A 9,288-nucleotide genomic window follows, 5' to 3' on the forward strand; every position below is an offset into this window, starting at 1 on the left:
AATAGAAGGTAATGGTTAGAGGAAAGTCTCCTGTGGTCAAATCCTGGGTTAGCCACTTAGTTACGATATGACCTTAAATTATTTTAGCTTTCTATGCACCAGAGTCTTCATTTACAAAATTGTGTGACAATAATATTTCTATTATCACCCTATTATTTATCACCACAATTGGTAAATGTCAATGACATCTTTCAGTGAAGTTCATAACGGTCTTTATTCCTGTTGTTGCTTCTTAAAACCCTACTCCCATGCTATTTACCTAACTCTACTCTAATTTATTCATTCATGTATTCAGCTATTCAATTTTATTCGTACCCTATAACAAATACTTGCTAGATGTTGATAAAATAGGACTGATTAAAGTGGCATTGTCTCTGCCTCACGTGGATTTCAATATGGTTGAGGAGACATACATTAACTCATTAATCACATGAAAAATATAAACTTAAAAAAAACTGTTTTCTCCAAATTTAGATCATCAGTCCAGACCTTCCTTTGGAATAAGTGCCTATTGATGCTCTCCATTTAACTCTCTAATGACAGAATATATCCAGAGCAGAATTTCTGACCTTCTCCCTCCCAGCCTGCTCCTCCTACAGTTTTCCCTACCTCATATAACGGCAATTCCATCCTTCCTGGCTCTCAGCCCCCAAGACTGTGTAGCGACCTAGTCCCTGGTCTTGATTTTACACCCCATAACCAATCCTTCAGGAAGTCCTAAATCCAGTCACTTCTCACCATGACTAAGACCCTTCTTCAAGTCACCATTATCTCTTGTTTGGGTTACTGGAACAAGCTTTTAATTACTCTCTCTGTTTGTACTCCTCTACCCCCACACCCACTCACTTACTGTCATTTTCTAACACAGCAGCCAGAGAGACTGTCTTAAAACATAAGTCAAATAATGTGAATCTATTGTTCCAAACAGTCCAATGGTTCCTAATCTTATTTACAATAAACAGTCTTTGTAATGGCCTAGGAAACCCTACATGACCTGATTAACTCTCTGACTTCCACTCTACTATTTAGCTCCTCATTCTTGTCTAGCTACACTGGATCCTTGCTACACCTCAGCAATCCAGACACAATTCTGCTTTAGGAACATTGCCCAACTCTTCCTTTTGCCTGAATCACTCTTCCCCAGATAACAGCATAGCCATCCCCCTTCCTTCATATCTTTACTCAAATACCATTTTTACAAAGAGACCATTTTACAAAGAGACCTACCCTAGCCACCTTATTTAAATTTTATACCTTCTCTGTATCTCATTCTTCAGAGTCTTTATTGCCCTTTGCTATCTGTACTTTTTCCATAACACTTCTTCTCTTTCACGTTACTATGTAATTAACATATATTGTGTCTTTTTTTAAATTGTCTACTTCCTGACCTCTGCCTCTTTAGAATATAAACTCCATGACAGTGAAGATTTTCATATATATATATATCATTCAATATCAAAACTACATTGTATAAATAAAAGAGAAAAAAATGAATAACTCAAATATCTTCTAAAGGACAGAAATTGTTTTCTAATTAGTGGACAGAAATTGTTTTCTAATGAGTATGTCACCAACAACGTACCCTAGATACTGATTAATAATTTGGTTTATTTATTGTTCCAAAAACTAGAGTTGGACTTCAACTTCTGTCTGGCATTCTATCGAAATTTACCAGGCAAAAATTAAGCAGAAAAATACAACCCATAATGAGGAGTAAAATACAATAATCAATCAAGACCACATATTTCACAGATGAAAGAATTGGTAGACAAGAACATTAATACCATCACTGTAACTGTAATCCACATATACAATAAGCTAGAAAAAAGTTGAGCATGTTAAGTAGAGACGTGGAAGATAAACAAAAAAGACCAAAATTAAACTTCTAGAGATTAAAATACAATGCCTGAATCGTATGGTAGTTCTCTTTTTAATTTTTTGAGGAACCCCTATACTGTTTTCCACAGTGACTGCACCAATTTACATTTCCACCAAAGGCATACAAGAGTTCCCTTTTCTGCACATCCTCACCAACACTTGTTATTTTTTTTGTCTTTTTGATAATAGCCATTCTAACAGGTATGATGTAGTATTTCATTGTAGTTTTGACTTTCATTTCTCTGATGGTTAGTGATGTTGAGCATCTTTCTATGTGCCTGTTGGCCATCTTTGGAAAATGTCTATTCTTCTTTGGTATGTCTTCTTTGGAAAAATATCTGTTCAAGTCCTCTGCCCATTTTTTAATCAGGTTGTTTGGTTTTTTGATATTAAGTTGTGTAAGTTCTTTATATATTTTGGATATTAACCCCTTATCAGATATATAATTTGCAAATATCTTCTCCCATTTAGTAGGCTGCTTTTTTGTATATGATCCAGCAGTTCCACTTCTGGGTATTCATTCAAAGAAAAGGAAAACACTAATTCAAAAAGACATATGCACCCCTATGTTCACGACAGCATTATTTACAATAGCCAAAATATGGAAGTAACCTAAGTGTCCATCAATAGATGAATGGATAAAGAAGATGTGAGATATACGCGCGCACGCGCACACACACATACACACACACACAGTGGAATATTACTCAGCCATAAAAAGGAATGCAATCTTGCCATTTGCAACAACATGGATGGACCTAGAGGGTATTATGCTAAGTGAAATAAGTCAGACAAAGAACGACAAATACTATATGATTTCACCTACTTGTGGACTCTAAAAAACAAAACAAATGAACAAACAAAATGGAAACAGACTCATAGATACAGAGAATAGACTGGTGGTTACCAGAGTAGGGAGGGTTTGGGGGCAGGCAAAATAGGTGAAGGGGATTAAGAGGTACAAGCTTCCAGTTATAAAATAAGTAAGTCATGGGGATGTAATGTACAGCATAGGGAATATAGTCAATAATATTGTAATAACTTTGTATGGTGAGAGATGGTAACTAGACTTATCATGGTGATCATATTTTTAATGTGTATAAACATTGAATCACTATGAGGTACACCTGAAACCTTGAATCACTATGAGGTACACCTGAAAATAGGATATTGCATGTCAATTATACTTCATAAAAAAAAGACAATGTCTGAGGTGAAAAATACATTGGGTGGGATTAAGACATAACTGACACTCCAGAGAACAAAGAACAAATAGGACAAATATCAAAGACGTATCAGGTGTTAGATTTAAACCTAACTGTTATCAATAATCACATTAAAGAAAAATGGTCTAGGGGCCGGCCCCGTGGCTTAGCGGTTAAGTGCGTGTGCTCCGCTACTGGTGGCCCACGTTCGGATCCCAGGCGCGCACAGAAACACCTCTTCTCCAGCCACGCTGAGGCCATGTCCCACATACAGCAACGAGAAGGATGTGCAACTATGACATACAACTATCTACTGGGGCTTTTGGGGGGGGGGGAAGGAGGATGATTGGCAATAGATGTTAGCTCAGAGCTGGTCTTCCTCAGCAAAAAGAGGAGGATTAGCAGGGATGTTAGCTCAGGGCTGATCTTCCCCACAAAAAAAAAAAAAAGAAAGAAAAATGATCTAAACACCTTAGTTAAAAGTGACAGATTGCAAAATTGGATTAAAAAACGAGCAACACTCATCAATATGCTGCCTATTAGAAACACATTTTAAATATAAAGAACCATATAGGTTAAAAGCAAAATGTTGGAAAAATATATCCCATGCAACACTAATCAAACGAAAGGTGGAGTGGCTATAATAATATCAGGCAAAGTTGGAAAGAATAGTGTAAGGATAAAGAGTGTTATTTCAACATGATAAATGCCATTCATCAAGAATTAACACTCCCAAATGTTTATGCTCCTAAAAAGAGGGATTCAAAATACTTGATGCAAAATATGATAGACAGAAATAGACAAAAGAAATAGACAAATCCACCATTATAATAGGAGAATTCAATCTCCCTTTTCAATAATTAATAGAACAAATAGAAAATCATTTGGATTATAGAAAACTTGGCCAACCCTACCACGAACTTGACCAAATTGGCATTTATAAACAATTCCCACCAACAACAGAAGAATACACATTCTTTTCAAGTGTTCATAGAAAATTTAGCAAGATAGACTATATCTTAGGTCATAAAACCATTCTCAGTAAAATTAAAAAGATTGAAATCATGCAAAGTATGCCCTCTGACTACAAGAGAATAAAATTAAAAATCAATAACACAAAAATATGTTAAAAGTTATTTGGAAATTAAATTACACATTTCTTAATAACCCATGGGTCAATGAAGAAACCAAATATGAAATTAAAAAGTACTTTACCTGAATGAAAATGAAAACACAACACATCAAAATTTGTGGGATTCAGCTAATGCTGTGGTTAGAGGGAAATGGATAGCAATGAACACCTGTACTAGAAAAGGTCTCAAATGAATAACCTCAACTTCTCTCCTAAGACACCAGAAAGAAAAAGAGCACATTAAACCCAAATCAACATAAAAATATCAGAATAAAATCAATGAAATAGAAAAGAGAAAACAAGAGAGAAAATCAATGAAACCAAAAACTGTTTTTTTCAGAAAATCAATAAACTTCATAAAGTGCTAACCAGGCATCTAGGAAAAACTTAGAGCTAACATCATACTTAATGGTGAAAGACTGAATGACTCCTGCTAAGACACAAGGCAAGAGCATCTTTTAGATGAGAGACAGAGAGAAAAATAATCATGGTAATCAATCATAATATTAAATACTTACTCTAAAACCTGTTTCCAGCTCAACTGCTTAGCCAAATTTCCTATAATTAGAATCAGATAAACCAAGAGATGGATAGAAAAATAATTGAGGTATAGATATAGAGTCATCAATTTGCTCTTGCTTTTTGATAGATGGCCAAAAACAATACCCCACTTTCAAAAATTTCATGATTTAAAAAATGCTAGATAAAAATCCTATTATCTTAACTAAAATCCAGTGCAGAAATGGAGAAAATCATTTCCAACCTCCTTGCCTGCCTCTTTCCTTCTCTATCTAAACAAAATGGTCTAGTGAAAACACCCTGGCCTGAAAGTATCAAGATCTGGGTCCTATTCCAGGATTCGCTATTGACTAATTATGATACCACAAGTATACGACATCATTTCTCTAATTTCAGTTTTCTCACCTGAAATACAAAGAAGTTAAAGTAAACAATGTTTCTAAAACTAGAGTCTGAGGCTCCTTAGTAATGGGTGGATATATTCTCAGGAACCTGCAATTTCTACCTCAGTTTTAATCTTTTAAGCAATAATTTCAGCACTTTTACAGATCATCTGTAGGATATCTCATATCCTACAACAAACACGGATTTGAGGACGCATATTTACATTTGCATTTATACCTCATTAACTCAACAGTCCTGCAAAAAGACCTCATGGAATAATGAGATACAATGATGCCTTCCCAACAATTGAAGACCAAGAGATATCAAGACAAGCTGCAGAAATAAAGATTTCCTGATCTTGCAATAGATAAAATTGTAGAAGAATTAAGACTTCTCATGTTATATAATCATGTGGGCAATGTGAATATGCCAAAGGCAAAAAAAAGGCAAAAAAAAAAAAAAAATGCACAGTAAGAGGAACATTTCCAGGTTCGAGCCAAAATTCAGTTTTAGCAAAAGAACCACAACTATCATATTAATATTATCTGTCATCCATCACACTAGTGTGATTAATTTGAAGTCCTCAACATAATTTTTATTTATTTTTATTAATTTGTTTGGTTGCATAATTTTATAGGAAGTTGTAAGGATACTAGCTTTATATTTAATCATATTCAGGAAACATGATAAAAATAGTTTGTCAACACCAAATAAATTACGAGAATTTTGTTTTCTCCTTTTTTATTTTTTCCTGAGGAAGATTATCCCTGAGCTAACAGCTGTGCCCATCTTCCTCTATTTTTGTATAGGGGATGCCACCACAGCATGGCTTGATGAGCAGTGCGTAGGTCTGTGCCCAGGATGAGGGCCTGCGAACCCCGAGCTGCCAGAGTGCGTGAACTTAACCACTACACCATTGGGCCGGCCCCTGTTTTCTCCTTTTAAGAGCTTCATAAGTCACCTAATATGAGAAACATTGAGCTCAATATTCTGGAAGAATCTTTTCTGCTAAGGTTCTATGATGTTCTCCTCTCTCTCTGTGAACATATACCATATACAACCATTAGAGGGCAGTAAGACACTTGGACTAAATGTGATTTTTCATCTTCCCCTGTTCTTCACGAAAATTTAGGATTGAAAGAAGCTATATCTAAATTATTTATCTAAACCACCAGCCTCTTATTTAAATATTTTAAGAAAAAGAAATTCTCCACAAGTCTCCTCAGTCTTAGCTTCATCTAACCCTTTCCTGCTATAATGTAATCCTATTTTTCTCACCCTGTCTTAGTGAACCAGGCAGCTCTGACAACACACACGCGCACACACACACACATCACTTACTTTTCATATTTTAAGATAAATATTTAGCATATAAGATGGAGGTTATTATATGAAACAAAAGTTGTTTATATTTAAAACATAATTGACATTGCTCTACGTGTTTTAGCAAAGTAAATCTAGCAAGAGTGGAAAGATGAATCTGAAAAAAGAGAGGCTGAAAAATAACAATATTTAATATTTACTGGACATTTACTATGTCCTGAAAACTTTTCTAGTCACTCTTGTAAACTATATTCTTTAATGTCCGTAGGACTCTGGGGAGGGAGGTATATCGGTCACACCCTTTCGCAGATGAGGAAATGTAGAGACTTAGTCATACAGCTAAAATAAGGTGAAACTAGAATTGAAAGCCAAAGCGTCTGACAGGGCCCCTGTTTTACCCACTCACTATCTCATGCTGAAAGTGGGAAGAACACTCTACAGGCTTCTGACACGGTGCAAAGTGAGACAAAGACCCTACACTAAGGCAGTGGCAGCGGATATAGAAAAGAGCCACCTGAATTAGAAAGATACTTAAGAAGGCAAATTGAGAGAATATTGTCACTGATCAAAAATGAGACCACAGATCCAGGCTGTATTGACTGAGGATTTCAGCTCAGACAAGTGAATGGGTATGTTTGTCATTAATCAAGACAATGAATTCAATTAGAAGAGTAGGTGTGGAAAGGTGGGGGCTCATGAGCTCTGATTTGGACCTGTAACCTATTGGGTTTCTACAAAAGCACACTGATTCAACGATGATTTCCTGAGTGCCTACTACATACTAGACACTATTCTAGGCCCCTGAGGTATATTGACTAATGAAAGCCAAGCTCCCTGCCCTGCTGGAGCTTACATTTTCGTGGAGAGAGACTGACAATAAAAAAACAATTACGATAAATAAGTAATATTTCAGTTGTCACAAGGTGAAAAAGTTCTTTAAAATATAAGAAAAAGGAAAGCAAGACAGAGTGAGTTGAGAATTATGGGGGAGGGTAAGATATAGTACTCAATAGTATTATCGATTTAAAAAATTAGGTGACACAAATCAGACACTGCTCTATGCCAGTGGCATTCTACAAAAATATAGTGCTACATATGTAATTATAAATTTTCTAGTAGCCACATTAAAAAATAAAATTAAAGTGAAATTGATTTAAAAAATTTTTAACTCAATATATTTAAAATATTATCATTTCAACATGTATCCAATATAAAAAAAGGAAATATTTGATTTTTTTCATATTGTCATCAAAATCCAGTATTTTACACTGACTTTTCAGAAGTTTCTCAACTCTTACACAACAAATGCCTTCCAGTATTCCCACCTTCTCTGCGTCTTCTGTACACTTGTACAACAATGTCCCAAGAAAATTCTAACATCTCTATTTTATTAATATAGACCATTAATCCCAATACTCAAGGAGCCATCTAACCTAACAATTAAAACCAACTCCAGACATTCTTACCAAAATGTTGACTCTTGAGTTAAGGATGAGTAGCCCCATATCAATGAATTCTCCCTATCCAGTCTCATGTTGCACATTCCCGTGGGTGTCGAGACCCTCAAGATTCACTGTTCTCCATCTTCCCCTGTGCTCTGCTCACAGGTCCTCCAATTCCATGTTATCTCTTTTTCCCAGAACCGTACTTCTCAGTTCTAATGTTCTTAGACCTAATGCAGTGAGGCAGAGGTGGATTTTGAGAAGAACAGTACCATCTCGTGAGGCACTTGTCTCAAGTAACATTTTTTTTCGTGTTCTTCAGGCAATGGAAAGCTGTTCTCTTCTGACAAAGGCAAAAGGGCTGCTTCTGGTGGCCAAGAGTCCCACGTGAGGTTTCAGAATAGCAATCTTTCCTTATCAGGGCCCCGATTCTGACATAGAAGACCTGTAGAAACTATGCATGTAATCTTTACAGGTCTGCTAGTCTCATCACAAGACCTCAGGCCTGATTTTCAGTGATAAGGCACTGTGGTTGGAGGAAATGAGAGACACCTTTAGCGCTGTGCCCTCTGGCTTTTTGAGTATGCCTTAACTTGTCAATTAATTGGTCTAATTGATCATTTGAGGGGAGGGGAAGGCTGGGTCTTCAATACCATTTAAAAGATCCAACCTGTTTCACAATCTTATGCTTATCATCTCCTCCACATTTATTACATACAGTAGTTACCATTCTCCTAATATATTACCTCCACCTCTAACGCAGCACAATTAGACTTAGGTAAAAGCTTTGGTAATTGGGATGGTAATTTATCTTTCTGCCCCTAATGCTGTCTTAGCGAGTTTACTTGAAAATAGAGCCTGAGATCATACAACTCCATAGCAAAAGGAAAAAAAAGCCAAATATCTCAATTAAAAAATAGATAAAGGACCTGAATAGACATTTTTCCAAAGAACACATACAAATAGCCAACATGTATATGAAAAGGTACTCAACATCACTAATGATCAGAGAAATGCAAATTAAAACCACAATGAGATACCACCTCATACCTGTTAGAATGGCTATTATCACAAAGATAACAACTGTTGGCAAGGATGTAGAGGAAAAGGAACACTTGTGCACTGTTGGTGGGAATGTAAATTGTTATAGCCACTACAGAAAACAGTATGGAAGTTCCCCCAAAAGCTGAAAATAGAACTACCATATGATTCAGCAATCTCTCTTGTGGGTATCAAAGGAAATGAAATCAGTACCTCAAAGAGACATCTGCACTCTCGTGTTCGTTGCAGCGTTATTCATGATAGCCAAAATATGCAAATAACCTAAGTGTCTGTAGACAGATGAATGGATTAAAAACTTGTGGTGTATATATACAATGGAATATAATTCAGTCTTAAAAAAGGA

This window comes from Diceros bicornis, chromosome 33 (assembly GCF_020826845.1).
Source record: "Diceros bicornis minor isolate mBicDic1 chromosome 33, mDicBic1.mat.cur, whole genome shotgun sequence".
Classification (NCBI taxonomy): Eukaryota; Metazoa; Chordata; class Mammalia; order Perissodactyla; family Rhinocerotidae; genus Diceros; species Diceros bicornis.